Below are 26,878 nucleotides of genomic sequence, written 5' to 3'. Positions count from 1 at the left end.
AGCACTGGTTCATAGATCCCTTACAAATCCCTGCAAAAAGGAAATCCCTGTTAGTACCAAATATTATCTCTGTGCAAAATGAATCTCCAGCATATTACATGCACAGAGCAACCCCTGTGAGCAAGCATAGCTTACACTGACACCAACAGCTGTGCTGACTTTAGATATCCATGTCCTTGCACACGTCCTAAATCCATGCCTTGGCTTGAGTTTTTTCCTGAAGCTGAAACATACAGTACCTGGCAAATGTGTCCCTGCTTTGGACAGAAGTTTCATCTGAAACATTTTGTTAAATCCTTATGCTCATCCATCCTTCCAACAAAAGGTGCAGCCATGGGTGGACACCAGCTCATTCAATTTGACCCAAGTCTGTCCAGCTTTGAGTCTGCTCTAAATCATTTGCAACACAAATGATCAGCCATAAAGTCAGACCTTTTGTCATTGCCCATCTACCATAACCTGTGGCCCACACAGATTTCTGTCCCTAGCTAAGCAACTGTTTCCAATGGCAAAGTTACAACATTATAATGTACTGAATAACACATTTCACTTGTCTCTGGTGATTTATGACGCCAATACTTTTGAATTCCTCATCTCATAAATAGTGAAAATGGAAACTTTCAACACTGTTTTTCTTTTCTACCTCAGTCAACAACAATAACATATACAAAGAATATCTTAACTGGTGAATAACTAGGAACTACTCAGAATAGCATGCATTTTGAGCCAGACCATAAACATTTTTCTTCTAATCAAAATAGAAATCTGAAAGTTAGCAATTGGTCCTGTTTGATTATATAGAGATATCACTTACTGATTAAACAAGGGCTTTGTTACAGAAGGAAGAGAAGAGAAGAGAAGAGAAGAGAAGAGAAGAGAAGAGAAGAGAAGAGAAGAGAAGAGAAGAGAAGAGAAGAGAAGAGAAGACAAGACAAGACAAGACAAGACAAGACAAGACAAGACAAGACAAGACACGACACGACAAGACAAGACAGTGGGTATTACACACACAGTGGGGTTTCAAGGCGATGCAAATTATTTCTTTTTCCTGGAACACCAAACATAAACAAAGCAATATTATTTTCCATTATTATTTTATATTTTAATGCTTTTCCCTAGGGTCCAAAGGACTGCTTCAGAACTATGCAAAAGAAAAGACAATTAAAAGAGGCACACAACCTGAGAATCCTGAGGATGGTTTCTATTTGTCTGGGTTTCTTCCATGCAGAAGAGAACTCAGCAAAATGTCCCATCAAAAGCTTCATGCAGGAGACTCATGAAACAACACTATCAGATGGAGACAAGAGGTGGCTCCATAACTTCAATAACTGCTCCAAATCACAACGAAGATCCAAGGCTTATTTGCTGTATAAACATTAAATAAAAGACATTTCCTGCCCCAAAGAGGTCACAATCTAAGTAGACAAGACAGACAAAAGCCTGGGCAAGAATAATATTTATATTTCCCTAACACAGTTGGGAACTGCAGAACAAACTGAACAAATCCATTGTAGTCCTAAAATACTATTCACATTGCAGCCTCCACCAGGTCAAACCTTTAAAGTTGTTTCCTTAGGTTTTATGCACAGCAGTAAATATTGCAGTGCAAAACTCTTAACTCACAAGTGTTACCTACTGAATGTCTATTCACAAACCCAAAGGGATTATGGCAGTGCACTGAAGTTCAACCTGCCATCCTCAAACAGTCACAGCTGACTGAGCTAATTTAAATTTAGCCCACATAAGTCAGTCCAAGCTGCAATTACACCTCCAGATAGAAATGTCCCTATTCTCAGTGATCTGCCCAGCACAGGAAATATAAATATTGCAACAAAGCTAAGATGTGAACAAGGATGCTTGAGACTGAGTTTAAGTCAGTGTCTCACAAGTCTACTCATCCTGTCTATGGTCTTTTTAGGTGCAAAAATTAATTTGCTTAACTGTAATATTCAGACTGCACTGCTGTCTCTGACTGCGCGCTATGGGAAGTTGAAGTGCATGAACTCAAAAACAGAATAAACTCTTCTACTCCCCTCAACCCTCAAGACAAAACCAACTTCACTGCCAAGAGGGTCACATAACACAAATCTGAATGCCTATGTAATTTGTGTTCTACACTAGACCTAGCTCTATATTTATATAGCATTGAAATGGGAAGAGGAGAAGGACAATAAAGATTAATTCAAGTGGTCAGTGATTGTTCTGGGCTTGGGAACTTATATAGTTATACAGCTATAGTTATAGCTTGGGGACTTCTAAATTTAGACATTTTTAAGATAATGCACTCCATAAGAAAGCATGGATTCTAAAAATTAGGTTCCTTTAAAAGCAATTAAGTCTCATGTCAGCTTGCTGATTAACCCTTTAGCTTTGTGGAGCACTTGAGCAAACAATGGCCACAAATTTCTGATACCAGCATGTATCAGAAATTCATCAAACTTCATGTAGTAAAGCTGCTCAGCTACATCAGATGATAAATTCTGTCTCTCTATCCATGGAGAAACAGAATTTATCATCTGATGTAGTTGAGCAGCTACTCACTTTTTTCTGCACACCCCAAGATGTGCCACCTGGTGACAATCCTCCTTTTGTGGACCCTGGCCTCTTTCCTGCCAGCAGTGGAGCAGGAGACATTCAATTTCTGAAGTGTTTTTCTAAGATAGCTCATCAACAGCCAGCAAGAGGTGTCCTGAAGAAATATCACCAGCTTTAACTATTTATAGCACAGCCATTCAGATGCAACACGGTTTTATTCCCAGCAGGGGATGGAGGGTCAGTATCTCCCATCAGTATTCTGACAGCCTGTGGCATGTGAATATGATTGGACAAAACATTACAATTCTAATGAGCTACGTGAAGGGAAGGAATTTTACATTTTGCATTCAGAAGATTGCATGGTGCTTCACACTGGTGGCCAAAGGATTAAAAGATAGATTAAATTTTGATAAAGAATGAAAATACTTTTTCAAGTCTTTCCATATTCATATTTTAGTAAATTCAAGTTCTCTCTTTGTTTTTCTTTATTTACCTCACATGGGCTCTCCTGTAGAGCAGGAACACCAAAGTTCACCAAGACTGAGTATTTACTTGTCCTTTCTGGGGAACTGGGGCATATTTAATTTAGGACACACCTGTGACAGACAGGAAAAATGCTGTCCATATTTCTGGATGGAACTGCACATGGACAGCAGGGAGAGCAGCAAGTGTGCCTGAAGGTGCAGAGGCTGCATTGCACTCTCTCTTCATCCACTCTCTCTTCATCCATTGCTATGAATCATAGCAATGGCTTGTATTGTAGAGGATCCAGGCAATTGTTGCAGAAATCTTCTTTCTGACATTTTTACGGGGAGGGATGAAGAGTCAAGTTTAGTTAGACTGAGAGTAATCCACATTGCAGACTTAGGCCATTTAAAATCACATCTATATTTGATATTCAAGACCGGTCCATGGACTGACTTTATTGAAGCAGCACCAGTTCCAGCTGGAGGTAAGACAAACAGTGACCAGGCCACTGAAAATTTATGTGCTTCATTTTGAAGGTTATTATCCTTTGGGCATATAGCACAGTTTGACTCAGGTGAGTAGCAGTAAATACATACAATCAAAGCCTCTGTGTTGATTTTGCAAAGCTGTTAAAAAAGCACTACAGTCTGTTTTTTCTAGAAATATATTGTTAAAGTAAAGTGATTTAGTAAGCAGTAACTTCAAATAATTGTGCTGCTCAGTCTTTAGATCACACTTGAATGCATCCAGAAGCCATGTACACTTTTTTGACTTCTTGTAAAGTCCCATGTGAAAGGGGAGAGAAGATACTCAACTGCCTCTGATGTAAGACAGAAGATAAATAAAGTAAACCCAAATATATTTCAGAAAGAATTTCCTTCAATCATTTCCAAATGGTGAGCGGTGATGCTATTATATCTGAATCCTACATCCCTTTAATGTTCCTGGGTGAAATGAAGGAAGAGAGCAGTTGGGAACTATTTATGTTTAGATATACAATTGCAGTGATTTGAAGCTTATGCTACTCCACCTGAGAGGCAGTACAGTGTCCCCTCTCATCTTATTTGAATGACTCATACTGAAGAAAAATCTTCATTCAGACATGATCCTCTGTGGCCTCTACACAGTATTTGTGGATTTGTCAAAATCTGACCTTTTCAGTAATGAAACAATGCTGTGTGTTGGTGCAGCACCCCTGAGTGATGTTGGAAGTTCAGTCATTACTCTTGCAATGGAAGAAAAGCTGATCAATGAGGTATGCAACAGTTTGGCCACACTAAAACACATGTGAGTATGTTTCAAAAGTCAGTATGGTGGTGTAGTTAAATAGCACTGAGTTTCTTGACATGCTGTTGGGGAAATTTAGGTATGGCTACACAATCACATCCACTCCCAGCCTAACCTGTCTGAAGTGACCAGGCTGCTCAGAGATCACAGGACTCCTTGGAAAAGACAATGGCACAAAGCTATTGGCTGTAAGACAGGCACAGGTAGTGTGAGCTGTTGCTAGATTGGGTGCCTTCATCAGATTGCCTTTTCTTCCTCCTTAGCACTGGATATGGTCCTGAGATTGCCTTTTGATGATTGGCTTTCCTAGTGGGCAAAGACTGACCAAGGGAGGTTCACAGGAGTGGAAACTCAGTCAGATCTGCTTAGGAAGTGTGCAAAATAATTTGGAGTTAGCTAAGGTAAAAGAGGTGCATGAATCTTCCTCATTGGGGTTGGTGGCACAATGAGAAATACTGATGTGGTGCATGTTTGTAATAATCAGGGCATTTTTGATGGAGCTAGTCCAGTTGTTATTATGCTATTTGTCTTTATCTATTCAAAATTGTGGCATTTACAGTGGTAAACATTAAAATACAATACTCAATAGTGACTAATGTTTATGCTTCACAGTACTCAGAGAGGACAGAAGATCCTTCAGAGGGTCTGATGATTGGCAGCAATAGCACTTTCATTTATACTGCTTCTTTGTATGAATGTGACAGCTGGAGAAAGTCAAAGACTGGTGTTCTTGAGACTGCAGTTGCCAGAAGAGAAAAGCGTGAGTTGCATAAGGAGGTTTGTTTTGCTGCACTGCCAATATGACCATGGTCTAACTACAAGAATTAATATTGTTTATAGGAAAACAAATGCCATTCTTGCTCCTTTGTATGAGACAGATGTATGCTCCTTCTCCCTGTGAAGGCAAGGCATTTGTTCCAGTGGTTCCTCTTGGGATGACACAAGCAAAACTCTCCCTTCCTTTTCAATATACTTTAGCCACAACCTGACCTCAAACTGATGAAAGAACAGTGGTTTTGAGGCCCATTCAATTTGTGATTTCTCAGCTGAAACTGCTAGCAACCACATTCCCCTCAAGGATGACTTTTTCAAGGACAGCTCTGTGCCCTACCATTTACAAGACTTGTGTCCTCTTCTTTCCTTTAGTTTGCTCTTAAAATTCCTTCAGTGATTTTAGAACTTCCTGTGTCTTATCAATTTAGTCACATTAACCCAACATACTAAATGCTTTATTAACCTGTAACATGGGTGATGTCAAAAGCAAAAGAGATATGATAGAGTTTATGTTGCCTGTGAGGATGAGACACAAATCTTTCAACAGCACTGGCCCTGCATTTGGGTAAGGTTACAGTATTACACTCTGCTGCTTGTTGCAGTACTGATGAATTGTTGCTGCTGCTGTTAGTTAGGCTATTTGTGATTTTGCTAGCTCAAGGTCAGCTGAATTCCAGGTATAATGGCCTAGCCTGAACTCACTATACATGTGTCTTATGAGGGCAACACTTTTGCTGCTAGTAGATCTTATTAATTCTGTAGTAATCTTATTAATCTGCCCTGTCTGTCAGAATTTTAAAAACTGATGGCACTAGTGTTCATTACCAGTGTTCATTACTAGACACTAGAGTAATGACAGTGGTGTTCATTAACTGAACACCCCTGTACACCACAAATGTCAGCTCTTTGTATCCACCGTCAGAAAAGCAGCAGGAGTACAAGTCAATCTGTCTAAAACTGGGATATTACAATCTCATAATATTTGTGACATCATGTGAGTGTAATAAGCAACACAAGAGAACCATTTGCTGCTTATGGTTTCTTAGTAAATATTACTTCTACTTAAACTCAGAAATACTGCAGTTAAAAAACAAAGCCCGAATACAAGCAGTTCAAAAGCCTTTGATTTTTCATGCACAGTCTTAAGAACAATATAGAACAACAAATTGCCCTACTTTATAATACTTCTCTTTTTTTTTGCTCAGATATTTCTTTAAAAACCCAGCCTACCGCTGGAATCCCAGTTTACTCCTTCATAATGATTTAGGAAAACTTTTAGTAACTAAATTCAAGTGTTAGTTCATGGGAAAAATTAAATTTAACTACAATTTACTTTTGCTAGAAAAAAAATATGTTATATTTCACAGAAGCCACATGAACACTGTTACTTTAAAGAAAATAAAGCCAGGATAAGTTTGCATGGTGGTAACCTCTGATGAGTTTTCACAGAATTGACTAAACCATGCCATTTACTTCATCACAGAATTTAGGCCAGAATTTCTGTTATTACAGTAACTTTTGTGTAGCATTGATTAACTCTTGCTGACCATATTTATTCTCATGAACGCTGAAACCTCTGCAGGCTTATATTCTTCTGGTTAAGTGTAAATTAGAAAATGTTTAAAATATTACCGGAAGTAATTCTGGAGGCAAGATATGGGACACAAAACTGGAGTTTGTCCTGAAATGAAGAGAAAAACTTTTACTTCAGTCCAAAGATCAGTTACACAGGCTTTCAGGACAAATTTAAAAAATTAAACTACTTTCTTTTGGTTGTCTGTACCTCCTAATTTCTGACAAAAACAAGAAAGGTTTAAAGTACCAACTAACTTCTGAGAGTCTGCAGGATGGGATTTGTTTTGGTTTGGTTTCTGGTTCCACAAACAATACACTTCTTTCCCCTACACCTCCACAATTGGAGCATCTGTCTGTAGATACAAATGGCTGCCCTTCATAGCTCACACCACAGGAGCTCCATTTAGAAGGATGTATAACCCTGATGATATAAGTTTATTTTTGCTTTGTGGGGTAAAGCAAAAAGGGCAGGAGTAATAACTTTATTGTCTCCTTCTGAGTCTTAATATACAATTTCTCATCTGAGCAATAAATAATCAGAGATAGCAGATTTCTATGATCTACTAAAGGTGAACTAAGTTTGAGGCATGGTAGTGTAGATCTGTCAGTGCTCATTTCAGCCCTTGTAAGGCCAGGCACCACCTTTTGAGGAACTGGGTTTTGTTTGGTTGAAAATAATTTGAGATGATGAATAAAGCAAGGGATAAACATAAATACAATTATTTCTTTATTGTTTATCTGTTTTCAGAAGTCCTTACATGTTAAATTGCAGATCAACACACAAATACCCTGGTGACAGAGGAGCACTGCAGTAAGTAAACTTTCTATGTGGATGAAGAAGATCCTGCTCTTCAGTTCTTTGAGGACTTTTCCAATCTTAATAATTCTATTCTAGCTTTTGATATACATTTAGTGAAACCACAGTGGTTTTCAGAAAGAAAGAGAGAAAGAAAGAGAGAGAAGGAAGGAAGGAAGGAAGGAAGGAAGGAAGGAAGGAAGGAAGGAAGGAAGGAAGGAAGGAAGGAAGGAAGGAAGGAAGGAAGGAAGGAAGGAAGGAAGGAAGGAAGGAAGGAAGGAAGGAAGGAAGGAAGGAAGGAAGGAAGGAAGGAAGGAAGGAAGGAAGGAAGGAAGGAAGGAAGGAAGGAAGGAAGGAAGGAAGGAAGGAAGGAAGGAAGGAAGGAAGGAAGGAAGGAAGGAAGGAAGGAAGGAAGGAAGGCATTGGATTAGTGATATAGTTACAAATGGTGAGAATTAAGTTTTCATTGGCTGTGAGAGTAGCAACTCAAAAGGAGGGATTTCTAAAAGGAAGAAATTCTCTCTTCACACAAGAGCCTGCTGTCCTAGAGGCAGACAGCATCCTAGCTGAAGCTCAGGACTGTGCTAAAATAGCTGTACCTGGCCCTTGCTCACAGCTGGCTTGCAGCCAGTAAACTTAGTGTGGGATGAGCACCCTCCTTCTGTCTGCAACTCTCTCTATAGATATACCCTGAGGCTTCCTGGAAGCAGCTTCCCATTTCCTCAATTTCAGAGCTCATATAGGCTTAGAAATGCCTGTGGGGTACTTTTAGCAATAATATTAAATTGTTCTTTCCAAGCTAAGAAATATAAAAATGTAGCAGTGGTCCATTTTTGTTTTCTCACTTTCTATACTCTGTTCTGGGAATCTTTGACAAACACTTGGTGTTTTCAGCACTGAACTTTCCCCACACATACACTTCTCAGGTCTCATTAAGCAAGGTTCAGGGTCATTTTGTGAGTCTCAAAGGAGCCATAAAGAATGGGAGGGGTTCATGACATTGTATATGGTTTTTCTGTCAAACAGGAGGTTGACAAGTTGGTTACAATTAAAAAAATTCTGGAAACCAAAATAAGAAAAAAATAAATGTCAAATAAGGTAAATCCTACTACATAAGTCAGCAAATTCTAGTACACACCTTAGTCAGTCCATAAGTTTATTTTAAAAGCTTGCCCCATGCAGTATTTAGAAGAGAACCAACCAGTAAGAGGCCTTGTCCTTTCTGAAGAGCTGCAGAGGATCCCCTGACTCTCTCCTGCCAGCCACACACACCTCAGCTGCCCCATCTGGGAGCACAGATGTGAAAAGCATTTTGAAAAGGTCAAAACTGCAAACAACCAGGAATCCAATCCTAGACTTCCATTCAATGATCTGTGTTGAGCACCAGATAATGATACACTGGGAAGAACCTTTCTTCTCAAATACATCCTTTCATGGTGATGGCAGGATTTGAGATCTAGCAATTACTCCATTTGAAGAATAAAGGAAAATACGGACAAAGTTTTTCCACCTTATCATCAGTGAGCATGCTGCATCCCATGATACAACCATACACCACAGAGACCTCCTCCTATTGCCTGATAGAGTTTGACTTGCCAAGGTGAATATAAAGCCTCTCTTAAAAGGCAATGTTTAGCAAAAATCCCTATTGACATCGGTTATGTCAATGCATAGCACATAGTGCTCACCAGGCTAAAGGTACTGCAGGCTGCTGCTTAGTTAAAGGCTCTATTTCCAAGAAAAAGTGTTTCAAGTCAGCTGAGAAAAAACTTAAAAATCAATTTAGAACAGAGACTTAGGAAAAAGGACTTTCCCCTCAGACTGTGAGAGGAACTGGGAAAAGTCCTAAAAGAACTGACTGTACTGTTCATGACACTGGAGTCTTTCCAGGGCTGCAACTAATTCCCAGCCTCATCTAACTCTAAAAATGGATTTCAGAATTACTCAGACTAGAAAAATACAATGTGAGGTGAAACTTGACTTGTGAGCTCATCCCATACTTAGAGAACAGGAAATATAAAATAGTCAAGAAGTCTCTGAAAAATGCAAAGCAAAAGTGGAAAGATCAAAAAGGAAACCACAAGAGGGCAGATGGACTACATAATGGATGATGAAATTATTAAATACAGAAGGAAAAAACGGAAATATGTCTTATCTCTTAAGAGAAACCTCATCTGGGGAAACAGGTATTTTATTCAGAAGAGGATAAGTTAGGAACATGAAGGGAATTCTACTTTTCCCTCTTAAAGATAGTGCAATTTTTAGTAGCTGAACAGTGTTATAGCAATGGTTATGAAGATTTGGAGGTTCTTCAGTTATCCATGGGAAGAACTGATGTTTACTCCCACCTGCTTCAGCCTCTCTGAAGGGACTGGTAAGCAAAGTGACAATTAAATCCTTGGTCTTGTGACAGAGACTTTTAAATACTCACCAGCAGTGAATTCAGAGCTGAAACCATAGGCCAAGTGTTTATACACAGGAACATAACCATTTGAAAGGAGACTAGCCAGGAAAGGGATTACTTGCAGGAATAAGACATGCATGGCTGGGATCACGTGCTTACAGAGACTTTCTTCACTTATGGAGATCACCATGATATTCTTGAAGTCCCTGTTAAAGCATTCCCTTACTTCAGTGGGGTAGTATTCACCTATATTCACTTTACTCCTAGCAAGTACCTTAACTGCTGCACCAGAGATTTTTAGCATCTTTCCACTTTCTTTAATGTACTTGAGCTCTGGATCAGTCCTTTTCACATTTTGAATTTTCTAGAGGACTCAGTTTTGGGGCACATCAGTTGCCACCAGTGCATTCCTGGGGAAATAGCCTGGACAGCTGCCCCTTCTAGCAAATGCAGAGTATTCATCTTTCATTAAACATGGCTATGTTCTCAGCACTAAAACATCACAAAAAAACTCCCAGTCCCATTGCCTATCTGCTATGTACATTATTGTAAATGCCTTTGAGTGAACTATAAAACATCTGATTTCAAAGTTTCCTTTTATTTAATATTCTCTGTGCTTTATTCTTATTCTGCTTCCAAAATTCTATTTTATTCTATTTATTCTATTCTAAAAGGTATACAATAAAAAAGAAACACATGCTTATGCTAAAGCTTCAGTCCAAGTTCTGCTTAAATTCACAAGAGTTTTCCACTGACTCAAGAGGGAAGTGATCTGACTCCAAAAGACAAAAGAGTGTTTAAGAAAACAAGTTGTTCAGTCAGATTAAACCCCACATTTCTTGACATCAGTTCACTCTGCTCCAGAGATAATGTGAAGGTTGCGTGCTCTGAACTATACAAATATTCTCATCAAGGCACAGTTTATAGAAGAAACTGTGTTAATACCAAATTCTGCAGACAGCTTATTTGGAAGGGCTTGTAACAGGTGTAAATATGGGAAATATATTTTGAAATTCTGAACAGAAATGTGTGCTGTATGCTACAGATAAAGATCTAGAAAAGAGATTGCAAACACAGTAGGAGAAGTAGGGTGGATTCTTCCTGCCTTTTACTGTTTAAAATCAACAGTTTTCAGTTCATTGGTATATACTGGCTTAATCAAGAGTTGATTTCAACACATAAAATTTCAGAATGTAATGCAGCTTAATCCTTTAAAAAAAGGTGTTTATAGAATGTATTCTTTGTGTCACCTGCAAAAACACAGCAACAGATGGAACGAAGGCTCTTTGTTACATGGGTGATGGGACTTGAGACACTTTGGCTCTCAGCTGCTTGTTCCAATCTAGCCCAGGTAAATATGATCATAGCACTTTTAGCACATCCACAATAATTTCATGATCTCTGTAAAGTGAGCTGCTTTCCAGCTTAGCTGCTAGTGGATATCTGACAAAAGTATCACTGTACCTTAAGTTTTTATTTTAAAGTTTATGGTTAGCACTGCTAAATGGATAATTTTATAGATTACCTCCTCAGATAAGATTTGAGATATATGCATGGGAAAACATAGAGAGGACCCCAAACTGGAGCGGGTTTTCTGGGCAAGACTTGTAAAGATGGGAAACCCACACTGGAGCAGGCTGTTCCTGAAGGACAGGCTGCTGTGGAAGGAGCCTCCACTGGGGCAGTTCCTGTAGAACTAGAGCCTGTGGGAAGGACCCACAGGGGAGAAGTTCATGAAGAACAGTGTGAGGTCTCCTGTGGAAGGGACCTCACACTGGAGCAGGGAAAGGATTCATCTCCCTTAGGATAAGGAAGCAGCAGCAGAAACAGCATGTGCTGAACTGACTGGGACCAGCATTCCTGGTCTCCCTGCACTGCAGTGGAAATCAGGAGTAAATTTACCTACAGGTACCATGTACTGAATATTCTGAGTTGGAAGGGCCCCAGAAGGTCTCCTGACCCTGATGTATACAGCCCATACAGAGACTGAAGCCACAATCTTGGCGTTGTCAGCCCCATGCTCCAACCAGCTGAGATAATCCTGTGAGACATTTGAAGGAACAAGAGGTGGGAGGAAGGTGTTTTTAAGATTTGTTTTCCTGGCATTAGCCTACCCTGATTTGGATTGGTAACAAATTCAATTAATTTCCCCAAGTCAAGTTTGTTTTTCCCATTCCATTAATCAGTGAGTGATCTCTCCCTGTCTGTATCTCAACTCATGCATGAGCCTTTCATTTTATTTTCTTTCCCCAGTCCAGTTGAGGAGTGAAGTGATAGAGTGGCTTTAGTGGCTTTTGTGGGTACCTGGTACCTAGCCAATATTAAACCACCACAGTTGTGCATGATCCAGTTTGAGAAATGAATTAAGATTTAAATCCATTACAAGCTATGGAGTATCAGTTGGGTGATAAATGTAGTTTACCAACTACATTTACATTTCAATTATTTGTTAAGTACTGCAACTGAACAGCTACCTGTTCAGGTACCTGGTTTTTTCTCTTTGTTTCTTTCCATTTCTTTCTTTTCTTTCCTACAGAGCTATGACAAACAAGTTTATACACAACTCTAATACTCTGTTTCACATTTCTGCTCTCAGTTGTTCATAATTTTGCTGCAGTCAAAACAATGTTAATTAAGTTAAGTTGCCTATGTAATAAATACTAAAAATGTCAGAGTTAACTCTGACTCTCTATGTATAGCAGAAAGCAGGCTATCACATAATATTTTTTCTGCAATTCTTTTATTGCATTGGGCAAACAGTAAGCTACTCTTTCTAATGCACTGGATTGGTTCCAGGAGTTCTATTTCTCCCCCTAATTGTGTCACAAAGATATTACATGAAATATCATCATAAAGGTGTGCTTTTTTATGTTTTAGTCAGAGATCCACCTAAGCTTCTTGAGAAAATCCCAAGACTACCTTTTGCAGCACTCCTGTGATTGCTTTAGCTAAGTAAATAACCAAACACAAAGTTTGGGTTTGGCCATTTTGGTTCTTTGCAGTACATACAGGAATAAGCTTTGTAGTCCATCAATGGTTTACAGACCACTTGGTAAAAAGTGTGGTACTTCAGGATTAATTTATGCTTTTTGAAGCCTTAATTTTGACATCACTGAATGAGGCCAGCTTCATTTTGAAAGCTTGACATGTTAATGGTTTTTTGTATGCTGTCAGGCTGGAACCCATGACATTGTCTCTGTAGGTGCTTCACCTCTGAAGCAATCAGGGCAGCTAGTTCCTCCAAATTCTTATGTATAGAATCATTAAGGTTGGAAAGTGACCAAGATCAGCAAGTCTAACTATTGATCAAACAGCCCAATTTCAACCAAACCATAGCACTAAGTGCCATGCTGAAGTGTTACTTCAACTCTTTTAGGGATGGTAATATACATAATTATATAATTATGTATATAAAATATACTTCCAAGTGTAGTTACAATTAGTTTAGCTCTGCATGGTCTGGTAGCTATTCTTAGAGTATCTTCAAAGACAAAAAAAAGTAACACCACTTATAATTTCCTGTGTTCCTTTCATTTGTTTTCTTTTTTGTATATCTGATACAACTAGAAGTGTTTTTTCCTCCAGGCAGAGATGAGATGAGAATCACTGTGATTCTGCATTGCCTCTGACTTCAAGGCTCCTTGTCCCTCATTCATTAGGTGAAGAAATCTTGCTAGGGTTTTGATTGTATCCCTTGACCCACTGATCACAGAAATCCTTCCATCACTGGGGAGTTTTCTTAGTACAGAGGAGGCATCCATGAAAGATCCCTGCTGAAAAAAAAATCCTTGTTATGCTATTTGTAGTGCAATCACTACAAATCCACCTACATCTCCTGAGCTCAGCTTACACCAAAAGCCCTCAGATAATGGAACTCACCACCTTATGCCTCATCACCCATGGATTTCAGTTTTCATTGCCCTCTGAGATAAGTTAAGTATTTTGCCTATAGGAATCCAATTTTATATTTAATATACAGAGCAATGGCAAATTACTCTGTGAATATCAGATGACTTATTTATCTCAGGTTGAAAGTATAACTTATAAAAATTTATAACAACCTTAGCCAGAGTGTTAAAAATTATACTTTTTTACCACATAACTTATAAAAGAACATCTTTAGGAATTTAGGAATCCTAAAAAACAAGTTTCTTTAAAAGTTCATTAATTACAACCTACACTGAGTTTTGAATCAAAACGAAAACTGGAATTGAAAAGCATGATCTCTCCTGTCAAACAGTTCATATCCTGATCTTTGAATGAAAGGGAAAATAAGATGATGCCATGCTATCCTATGATTCCATAGGAGGTTGCAGCAGAGCTAGAGTCAGAACAAAAATAATTTTAATTCTCCTAAGTACAGTCATAGAGTAATTATACTCTATGACTGTACTTAGGTTAGCAACTTTTCCAAGAAAGCTTTCTGTTTAGATTTCTATTTCTTATGTAGCCTTCCTTTTTGAAGTTACAGTGAGGCATATACTAAATAAAAAATGTGCTATAGAGTAAATACTGAATAGTATCCAGAAGAGCTTATAATTTTACTATTTTATAAGTAATTTCATGCCACATATATGCAATCCACCCCTTTCAGAATAAGATGGAACACCTGATTTTACAAATCATTTACAGAAAACAGATGTACTTTACAAGTTCTTGGTTATGTATCCATGAGGTATATTTTGCAAACATAAATAGAAAGGCAAAGCTTGATTTAATAAACCTATATTTCAAGAAAGCAACACAGAGAGAATAAAGTTAGCATTTATGTGTGGGTGTTATTTGTTAAGTACTGCAAGTGAGGTATAATTTACTAATCTGAGTCAAGCCAGAACAACAAGGCTACTTTGTTCATTTGGTGCTTTCTGTTCCGTCTAGGCGATATGAGAGTCGAAGGAGCCAAAAAAAGAGACTTAACACATAAAGTTTTGAACTCTCTGACATACGCAGCAAGAGAGGCCAAAGTTCTGCAGAGATTTAACTATTCCCATGGGATTTTCAGGCATGTCGTCAAGGCAGCCAGTATAGCCAGGAGTTTAGTGCAACAGCTGTCCTATAAATAAACAGAGGACAATATTTTTCGGGGATTGGTATCTTCACCAACACTTGTCAAGATGGACTTAAATCCACAGAAAAGCAGTTCTGTGTAACAGTGGAGGGTTTTTTTGCTCTGAGCCATTCAGACAAACCTGAGTTTGCAGTACCCCCTGCTGTCCTTGAGAAACCTGCTGAATAATGGCTGTTCCTGTGTTACCTGCTGCTGCCCCTCCAACACGGAATCTTCTTAAGTCATCTTGCATCTAGAGATTACATCAGTACATCTTTCTGATTATTCTTTTCACCCATCTCACAGCAAAAATGGACCATATTGTTCAACAGTAAAGCTTCATTGTTTTTAAAGTGAAGGTCAAGTTTGCTACATGCAAATCCACCAAAAAAAAAATGGCTCGCAGAAAAATTTGTGCATTATCTGTTATCTGCAAAACCTCGGACACAAAACTGAAGCCACGTTTAAGCCCCAAGGAAAAACAAAGCAAAGAAAAACATTTAAGACCCTAAGTATTTAAAATGTGTTTTAGCATAGAGGCTGAAAGCACCCATGGGCCTTGAATTTTCTGGAAAAGTTATATAACTTACTCATAGTAAATTACAATTTTTGCCTCAATCATATTGTCATTCTTAGGTGAAGAGATGAGGAGGTTAAAGGTACTAGTCTATGAAATCCAGCATAGCCATTTGGTAAATCCTGAAGGTCAATAAGGCTTTACTCAATACATTTATATCCCAGTTTCTGTATTACAAAAGACCATTAAAATATACATATGCCACAAGAAATAGTCCTATCTTCTTTAGAAAACCTGTCAGGATTCTAGTTTAAACAGGAACTTGCAATGAAAATATAAAAGGCAAGAATCTATGCTTACAAAATGTTCAAACTGATATTCTTAGGCCACAGTGCAACCCAAACTCCCATGGTTTCCAGGGACTACAAGCATGAACAACACTTAAGGAATGCGAAGTACACTAAATGTACTATTTCAACAGACATCTCAGAATTCCATAGCCCAGCTTTTTAATTGGAAAGAAAAGAAAAATGTTTTCTGTAGGGAAATAGTATTTCATGAAAGAACCCTTGGCCAGATAACTTGAGTCATGCCACCACCTGTCTCAGTAACAGACTGATAAAAGTTGCTTTAATATATATGACTCATAACAGGAGTTTTAAAAATAATAACCATACTTCTAAATATAATGATCCCATGCTGTATGTTGTCAACCATTGCTCATAAATTTTCCTGGGTCAGTTTTATGTGTAGCGAAGAGTCACAATCTTTTTTTCAGTAAAAAACTTTCCAAGAGGAGAGGAGGTGGCTAGAACTGCCTAATTACTATGGCTTAGAATACACATAGATTAGTGTGTTATGCATCATTAAAGCCACAAAATCACATAACAATTTAGATCAGAAGGGGTCTCTACTTAGCTCAGTACCCAACCAAGAGCAGGTTGCTTGGAGTTTTGTCCAGCCAAATTCAGGCTCTCTCAGAAGGATGGAAATTGCCCAGCCTCTCTGGGCACTCATTCCAAAGCTTGACCAACTTCATGATGAAAAAGATTTTCCTAATCAGTATTTCTCATTATCTGATTTGTGTCTGCTTCAACTTTTCCTGTCCCTGTATACCACTGAGAAGGGTCTGGCTCCGCTGCCATGATGTGGGTTGGGAGAGTAGGAAGATTCCCTTGTAGCTTTCTCTTCTTCTCATGAAGAAATCCTCTCCCTACACATCATGTGCAGCAGCCCCTGATCATCTCGGTTGCCCTCTGCTGAATCCACCACAATATATCAACATCCTTATACTGGAGAGTCAAAAACTCACAAGCAAAGGCTGTTACACATTCTTCTCTATCATCCATGAACTACATATGCATACATATATATGTATAAAAGAGAGAGAGGAAAGGAAAAAATGCTTTGCATTCCAAGCAGTATTGTCTTGATTAGACTTTAATTTTTAGGGTCTTATTACTTTTATACCATCATTTTCACTTAAATTTTAAATTTAATATTGCTTTAAATAATTGATTGTATCTGGGGTGGGGCGGGGGAAGAAGGAGATATTTGCAACTCTTAAACTGCAAGCACATGTAATTCTGGGTGAAAAATTATGCACACTGTAGCTGCACTTAGAAACTAAGTGCCAAACTCTGAAAATGCTCAAATTACTTAAAAAGCCATTAAGTGTTTGGGAAATTATCATTAACCACACCATTATTCACCAGAATACACAGAGTGAATGTTCATACAGTCACCACACATAACAAACAAAACCAAAAACCACCAATGTTCAGTAATGTGGGCTGGCAGTGACAAGGCAGAGCATTCTCTTGTGGAGAGAAGGCCCTTTCTGAAGTTTATTTCCTTCTGAGATAGGATGGCTTCTTGCCTCTGCAGAGAAGGTCTGTCTAAAGAGCTTGCTTTCAGTTTTGTGGTTACTATTCTTCCAATAATTATTGTCCCAATTGTGAGGGAGAACCCTTTTCTTAATTGATATTAATTACCTTGTGCAAGAAGTGGTGAGATCAGGATTAATCTGGTCCAGGCTGATCTTATTTCAGTATGTGTTATATCAACTACTTTAACCAAAGGGAAACCAAGCCACTTTTATACCAAATAAAGGTGTAAGTAGAGGTTTGCAACTGCAGAGCTGTTTGGAGTAGATATAATACAGCAGGTTAAACATTTGTAAAACTTCACATAGTGGAATAAAACCAGAAATGGTTGAGGGTGGGGCTGGGTTTGCATTTTAGGGCAAATCACTATTTTCCTCCAATGTGTTTTTCTTCTTTTTAATTATTTAAAAATTAATTCTTTTTTTTTTTAATTCTTCTTCTTTTTTCTTTTTAATTATTTTTATTTATCATCATTCAGCTTAGCAATGAATCAAGACCCTTTTAACACTGCCTTTTTGAAAAAGTCAGGAAGCCTCAGGAGATTTTTGTGGACTCACAGAATATCCTGATTTGGAACTCACCCACAAGGATCATCGAGTCCAACTCCTGGCCCAGCACAGGATCATCCCCAAGAGTCACACCATGTGCCTGAGAATATTTTCCAAATGCTCTGGAAGTCTGTCAGGCTTGGTGCTGTGACCACTTCCTGGGACTGTTCCAGTGCCCAAACACCTGGATGAAGATCTTTTTTCTAATATCCAGTCTAAGCCTTTCCTGACACAACTTCAAAATTTTATTTGAAGAGATCTCTTTGCTACTTTGATTATTATGCATGCATCCCTTCCAGTGATTCTGCCAGAATAATATTGCAGATATTTGCAGCTGGATTGAGATAGTACTATAGTTATTTTCTATAGGCAGAATCCTGGTTTCTGTATGTGTTCTTTATTTTACTTCTCTAATGCCTTTTTCTCTTTCTGATCACACTAGTAATCTAGCCTTCATTCATTTTAGAAGGAAAAGATTTCTAAAGGATATTGCACCTTGCCTGGGTACTTATTAATGCCTGTTCTTGTTCAGTGATTATACAAAGATTTTTTGTACAAAGGAGTTGCATTGGCTTGAATTAAATGGGTTTAGGGGGAAAAAAACCCACAATGTATTTAGGTCAGTACAAATTCCTGGTTGGAAACTTTTAGATAATCTCAAATCTTTAACTATATACACTTTAAGTAGTTTACTGAAAACAGCAATATCAACCAAAAAACTTGTTCTAAAGCCACAAAAGGTAATTTTTAGAAACTCAGTTGCATCTCTGAGTAAATCAGGCCTAGTAAATTCCCCTTCATCCCCCAGATCAGGCCTAGTAAATTCCCCCTCATTCCCCAGTTTTATTTTCAGAGAAGGAAGCATCATATTTGGAACAAAACACCCATTCCCACTGCTGAAGTTGTGCAGCTGTAACAAATTGCTTCATGACCATGCAACCTGATTGCTTTTCTTTTGCTTGAGATGGCATTGAAAAGGAACAGCTTCAGCTATAGGTGAACTAAATTCCTGTTTACAGAGATTCAGTTACTTTTCCTCTTTGTTTAAGTGTTTGAGACCATGCATAAGGAATTTTTTATTACAAAAGAAAAAGAAACATTCTCAGAAAGACAATCACTAAGATGTGTTTCCTCTGCATTAGACATATATATAAACCCAAACCAACACTGTATATTTGTAATGTTTTGTATAGATTTGTAAATAATTAAATATTTTAAAATTCTACCCTTCAACTTTTTGCTGTATAGAAACAATGCATATCTTTTTTTTTTTTTTTTAATTCTCCTAGACTCTGGCATTATTGAAGCCTTCTAATAGGATTATTTCTTGACTCTCCAGTTAGCACTATGAGATGGAACAAGGCACTGCTTTGCAGTCCAGAATTACAAAGATCCCCTCTCCCTGTTACGTTAAATGGCTGGTTCATTCTTGCCCATGTTGTACAAAAACCCAGGCACTCCACTAAAGAAAGAAGCAAAACTATGAAAACTCTATCACAAATAATGTAAACATGTATGTGTGTGCATATGCACATATTTTTATGCATACATATATATAAATGCCCATGTGTATGTGTATATATATATATATATGAATGTGTGTATAAAAAAAAATTTTAACTGACTTTATTAATAATTTCCAGAATCCCAAACATCAAATCCCTGCTCAAGCAACACTCAGCTTCTACAAGCAAGGAAAAAAAGGTAGTCCTGAAATGCAGTACCTACTACAAGCCAGGGAAAGAAGATTCAATAGCCCAGAGCCCTCTAGAAGACTGACTCATTACTTAGATCATTCACTTCCAATTCACTTTAAACTTAGATATGCCAGTGAACCTTTATGCTACTTCTGCTGAGCCCAAAGGAAAAACAAGGTATTTGGCCCTCAAAAAGCTTTAAGGGATCTGCAAACACTAAAAAATGATAGATTTCAAGCCAGGCACTCACCTGGCCTCAGGTGACTTAGTATATCGTGGAGCTGGAGAAAATACCTCAGCTAAGAGGAACTCTGGTCATTGATTATTTTCCAGATCACAACTAAGAGCTAAAAATTACTCCAAAAGCCAGAAGGCAGACAGTGCCAACTATAAGCTAGATTTACAATGTAGCTGGGAAATAAATGTGTCTTAATAAACAAAATTACCAGTTTTTTTCTGCAGTGGCCCCAGATTGTTAGACATTAAGTTTTCCAACAGAATAATCTACATAAAATGACCAAAGGGTATAACAGATTACAGAACTGCACTGTTCTTCTGATTTAGGACACCTTCACAATCTACTTTGTACCAGTTGTCTGCTCCTCTTTGCACTGCAATCTCTGTCCCAGGGGCTCATGTATTATACTTGAATTACATTGATCACCCCCCAAAAAATACAGCCTTGCCATCCTTGAACAGGCTACTTCTATCCCTGATGACAAGAGAGTCACCAGAGAATGAGCAGCTAGGTGTCCAAAATCTTCTGAAATCAGTTAGACAGAAACCATCATTATCTCTTCTGGTTGCTCTATCACCTTGCTCTTGCCTTATCCAACTGCTGGCCCTTATCCATCACAACCAATTTCTTCTGCTACTGATAAAGCCAGCTTGGTCACCAAGGGTTGGAAAGGGGTAGAAATGACCCTGAATGTGTACTCTCTAATAATCACTTATACACATTAAACAAAGGGAAACCAGCAGGTACTGCATGGATCTCAGTAAGGTGACAATCTGGCCACTGGAAATGCTCAGCCAGACAACAATACTACCCTCCAAAGGGTACCTCATACTATTTTAGTAGCAAAATAGACAAAATAATTTTGTGATTCAAGGCAGTGAGAGGCTTAATACCATCAGCACAGATCTTAGTTCACTTCCAGGAGGAGATGCTAGAGTGTTTCTTTTTATTCACAAATGAAATAATGTGGGTCAGGGAGCACTCTGGCCAAAAGGCAGCGTGTTAACTGTTCCCATACAGCCTCAAAACTGAAATGAAAAAATACCAGGTAACACATGGTAATAAGAAGAATATTGGGTAATAATTAACAATGGATTATCACTAGACAGTAAGGAAATTGTGTGCTTCAAGTCAGCAGTTTATGGTCCTTAATAAAGCACTGACAACTACCGCCAGTGTGGGACCTAATACCTCCCAAACACTGCCAGAAGTAAAAACAGGAGATGAGTCTCAAACATTAAAATGAATTAGAAGTGCCCCCAAAACTTCTATTATTCCAGCAAAAAATGTTGATAATGAAGATGTGGCACTTCTGCTCCTCTCCTGCACACGAACAGTTCTGACAGAATTGAGCAGCATCACTCATGAAGTAGAGGCAGCTTCCCTGCAGTGAAGGATATTCAAACAATTTTGTTTGAGCAATGATGGCTTTGGCTTACTGATCTTGTCCAGCCAAATGAAATCTGCCGATTATGATTATGCAGGTGCTGTGTGAGAGCAGAAAGTTAAGCAGGAGAATCATCAGTCTGGCCTGATGGCTCCAGAAATAGATTTAGCCTGGAGATTTCTGTGAAATAGACCTCTCACCTGAAAACAGCCTGCACAAATCTACTTTGTGAAATGAAGAAGGGATCTGGTAACATGCTTAAATCAATACTAACCATTATTTTCAGCAATAACCAGTCTTTTCATTTACTACAGTCTTAAAACTCAGTATTGTGTCAAATGCTTCCCTCTGGAACTTAAACAGGGATGAATAAAATAAAAACCAATTTCTTCCACTTTACCAAACTGTCTGCATTTATTGCAGACCAATTAACTGAGCTTCTTTCTGGGCTAGATTTGTCCTGGCCAATTAAGGCAACTCATTTGCAGCAGCAAGAGAAATATGACCACCTACACTGGCCTCCTGTGGTTCTCTAGGGATTTTCTCTTCCACTCACTTTTTTTTTTGTCCCAGATGCATTGTTGGGAAGTGGAAAAATATGGCCTGCAGACCCCTTTCAAGGCTCATCTCCATCATTTCATCAAGGAAATCATGTTCTCAAGAGTCAAGTTGAGCCATCATCATCATTGTTGAGCAAGATCAAAGGTGCACAAGACACTCACTGCAGAATCGAGGATATTGCCTGAGCACTAGCAGTCCTTTGAATGTGTTTATCAAACAAACCAACATCCTGGAGAAAGGAGGAAGAAGAATTTGGCTCTTGCTTTCCCAGACAGCAGAAACAAAAGAAAATCAGAACAAAACCAAAACAAAGTGAATCATAAATTCCCCACTGCCAATCTTGTGAAGTCTGACACTGCAGATCCAACAGAAGAACTGTACACAGAAAACATTGGCACTGCAAACCAGCTGTGAGCTTCATGTAGACCACATAGGAGTGGAACCCCTCTGCCTTCAGCTGGGGTTAGTAAGTGATGGGGGAAAGGAATCCATCTGCTTTCTGAGATCAAGGCCTATATCACCAGCAGAAAACTGGGGTGTGGAGGTTCAGGAATGGCCAGAGTTACACATTACATAATCTGATCAAGTCTTTTCCCTGAAATCCTACCCTAAATGAATGCTCCAACAACTTTTATGGCTCTGTAATAGTTTACTTCAGTTGAAAGACTCTTTCTAATCTACATAATAAATTAAGTTTAAAGATCTAGTTATTCTTGTATGCATATAAAAATTATTATGACAATTCTCAAAGGACAAAGCAAGTATGAAAACAAAAAGCCAAGATCTGATTATTAATCCAATGAGGAGATAGAAAGAAAATATTGTTACATACTGAAAGTTTTAAATTAAATTCTATTTTTTCTATTTTTGTATATCAAAGAATCATTTGAGGTTTACAATTCAAGAGGTGATATTTATATACGTCCAAGACAATACAATATGAAAATGTGGTGTCTCAGGCTACAGCTGAGCTGGAAATATGCTACAAAAATGAGTTGAAGACAAAGTGTGAACATTGCTTGCCAGTGCTGGAACAGAGTTTTACTATCATCACAAGAAGTGATATCTGTTAAACACAAAAAAGCCTCTAATTCTACTCTTCTTCAGAAGAGTATGCCCCTCACACTTGTATACCCCAAAACTATATAAAACAAAGTAGTAAAAATTGTTGTAGAATAAAAAAAAAAATCACATGCATTGGTGATTGTCTTTCAGAAAAGAGCTAATCAAGTTTTCTGTTTATTAAGTTTCCAAATTTCTTTTCTTTCTGGTATAATGTTGGGTTTAGGTGTTCAGATTTTGTACAGGAAGATGGATTGGTATAAGCAATGAATTAAGCACAAGTAATCTGAACTCCAAGCAAGAGCATAAAGATGTGAGTGAGCTCTTGAAAATAATATCTGTTCTGTCCATATAGAGGAGAAAATCAGGAGTAAGGACTTTCATTTCACTGTGTCCTGTGATACTTTTTTTTTGGGGGGGGGGGGGGTTGTTTCATGTGAAGTTTCTAAATCAGAAGATGTTCTGAAGGGTGAGCAATGTCCAAGTTTCTTTCCAAATACTGCATTATGCACAGGCTTGTTTGTTTAGAAAGAAACCCATGACTTTCTGCAACTAGGATGAGTAGCTTGTTGTTTATGTAAAGCAGGAGCTTCTGCAACTCTTTACAGACAAAATTCTGCAAAGTGCTGAATACCTAAGATAACGCAGAGCAGAAGTCAGAAGGCGCACAAAAGGAATGTGGGTTTCAAGTAATTATGTATCTCAGAGCTTCCAACTCTTATACATTGTTATCAAGATGGAGGAAAGGATTAATGTTGTAGGAACATGCCAACTTTTTGTTCTTTTTTCTTTTTTTACAACATAAGATTTATGATGTAATACACATTGAAAGGTATCAAGTGTCCTTGAAGCCTTCTTAACCGTGCATTCCTCTGAAGGAAACAATGGAGCCTTTGGGTCTACTTGACACTTTTCTTCAGTGGGTATTCATATATTATATGATATAGAATCCCTTGCCTAGGATAGCATACATAAAATACTGTCTGTGAAAGTGTTGATCATCTTTCCCAAGTTTCTGTAACTATTCATGTATTTTCTCCCCATTGCTTTTTAGTTTTTTCTAGCACTGTACTATTCACCTGATTTGCTCATTCTGGATTTTTGGCATGGCAAAATTTTACTATTCCACTTTGATTTTCCAGAGATTTCGTTTCTTTTATTCCTGTTCCATACCTACTTCCAATGATACAATGTTTTTGTGGATTTGAACAGGTGATTCCACATAAACTATGGGTAGCAATCTGCTCAGTGGAGGGCAGAGAATCTTAATAAAGTCTTCAGCTGTTACTGGAGAACTATCTAAACTTCCACCAGTTGATGGGTTTTTGTTCTTTTGTTCAGAATTGAAGTGTCCATATTCACATCTCAGAATCCATGTGATGATGACAGGCACGCTGTCTGTATCTCTGATTTAAGCTGTCACAAGGAATCCATATCTATTTGACAAACACTCTTGGGGGTGATAGCAACTGATTTGCAATATTCTCACAGCTCAGCTTCTGACACTTCAGTCAGCCCAGAAGATCATTTGAGAAGTTTACTAAGATGGGTGTTTCTTTCATTTGCAAATGAATCTTATTCTGAACTCTGAATCTCCTTTCCAATTATGTCGGGCTCCACAGCCAACAACTGCCAAGCCTCCTGTTAAAAGTTACCTGATCCTCTTTTTTTTAGAAACTGCCATCCATCCCCAGTGCTGTAAGTTAATTTCATGCTAAACCCTTCTTTTCCCCCACATAAGTTAAGAATGAGAAGAGGCATGTATCTAAGAAGAGGAAGAATTCCCTGAGTAAATGACTGAACACCAGGGATTCTCTGACCCTACATGTGATTTAGCAAGCAGATTTCTGCTGGCATCCATGCCTCAGTGCAGAATTCTCCCTGTCACCAGTATTCCTGGCTCAGTGAAGAATTTTTAAATGGGGAATTTTCAGGCTAAACAGAAGAGAGTCTGTTCTGAATTTGCAGGCTCTAAAATGCACAACTCCCGGTGACTGGAAAATCCAGAAATGAAGGACTTTGATTTTCTCAAGTAAACTTTGATTTGGGCAGAGGAATAGGTGAAAAGGAAGGACAATGTGACACAGCACAAAAATCACATGGGATTTGTGCCCCATGTCTTTGGGCTCCAGATCACTGGAATAAGTTTTAGCCTTATAATTGCTTTAAACCACCCTGTAAATACAGTGTTATAAATTATCATAAGGGCCAGAGGATAAGAGAGTTTGATGCTCTGTCATTTATGATGACATTTCTACTCCAAAGAAAGAACACTTAGAAATGCTTATTCTAATTTGAGATTATTCTTTTTTGTGAAAATGATAATATCATCTCAGTATACCTTGGAAAGAACTTGTCTTTTTTAATTGACTTTGCAAATTATGATGTCAGCAGATGCCACGAAATCTGGTTACAACTTGAGGACTCAATTTAAGAAGTAAAAACGGAAAAGGAAAAAAAATTTAAATTAAAGGTTTCTGCAGTTTTAAGATGCTGTAAAAACTACAAAAATGAAAGCTTCCATCCACTAATCTTCATTAAAGAACAAGTTTACCTTTCATTAAGATAAACTTACACAACTGCATTACTTTTCTAGTCAGTTATTTTACAATGGACATGCTAATTATCCTCAATTGTCTGAGAGAAACAACATATAAGATTTTGGCAAAGTATTCCACTATAATCCATAGTAAGAAGAGAGTAGGTTATTCAACACCTATATAATTGTGGGCTCTTGCAAGAGACTATTGAAATAGCTGGCATTTTATAATTCCAGGGCAGACTAACACTGTAATAGTAATTTATGCTATAACATCATGTTAGCTTCAAATTTTCTGAAGTAGTCAAAACAAGAAAATTTTCTTTTTATAGGCTACAGGTAACTGGAAATACAGAGGCAGTTTCATCTCCTGTGTATATGAAGCTTGGTCCTCTGAAAATGTGAAGTCTCTCAGAAAGTTAAATAAGCAGGAATTCTATCTATTGTTTTGGGGCATCTGGAACTAGTGGGGAATACAGTGTTTTCCCAGCTTAACATTTTGTATTTCCATTGCACCCTGAAGCTATACAGTACACTGCCAAGAGAAAACTAATTCAGCAGTATAAATTAAAAATAGGATTCTCGTGACACAAACTGCATAAATATGGTTTACTTGTGTAATTATTTTGCAGCAGTGACAATATGGTTTACTTGTGTAATTATTTTGCAGCAGTGATATGTCTTTGTTATGAAATCTTCACAATATGTGTGACATTTCTGATAATGGCCATTATGCAGAGGCAAGCAGAAAGAAAATTATTAAAAATGTTATTGAAGAATGAATCAGTAATTATTTAAGGGAAGATGAGGCCAATCATTTCTTTGCAACATGCTATTACCTTTGGGGTTTTTTCCCCTTTAAGTGAATATCTTCAAATATTACTTTGGCAGTGTAAGAGTCAGAACATGTAGTTTTAAAAGAATAATTGAAAGTAAATTCACAGGTTTATATTGTCAACTAATATAAGTACAGCAGAAAAAAAGCACTTAAACTATGCTTTAAATGAGACACTGAAGAAAGTATTGGTTTTTTTCTTACTATCTGAATGGAGGCTGGTGTCTTCAATAAAAATCTTATCACCCTCAAAGCACCAATTGTAGCAACTACCAAGTTTTTCAGATTCGGACCTCTAACCTTCAGAAAGCATTAGGACAGAATAATTGGCTTTTGGGAATCCAGAACAGTATGACTGGCTGGTAGAACCTACCCACAGAAAAGGCCCAGCAGTTAAAGCAGTTGATTACCACAATCTAACTGCTAAGTTACTAGTTAAAATTGTTGATTAGAAAGAGCAGCAGACAAAAGGCACTGGAAAGGGTCTAAGAGTCAGACTATTTAAGGAGATAAGGGGTCCAAGATGATAAAACATCCGTTTAAGGTAGAACTGAATGAAAATTACTCTTAACATGTTCTTTACTTTATAAAATGGACTTAAAGTGAGGCACATAGATATTAAGTTAGTGAAGAAAAGATGCAACCCTAAGACACGCATTTTAAAGCAGGTAATAAGATGATCTACAAATCTACTCAGTTAATCAGCCCTCAGCCTTGTACAG

The sequence above is a fragment of the Melospiza georgiana genome, chromosome 1 (assembly GCF_028018845.1).
Source record: "Melospiza georgiana isolate bMelGeo1 chromosome 1, bMelGeo1.pri, whole genome shotgun sequence".
NCBI classification, from domain to species: Eukaryota; Metazoa; Chordata; class Aves; order Passeriformes; family Passerellidae; genus Melospiza; species Melospiza georgiana.
The sequence above is the reverse complement of the archived record's forward strand: the minus strand, read 5'-3'. Positions refer to the sequence as shown.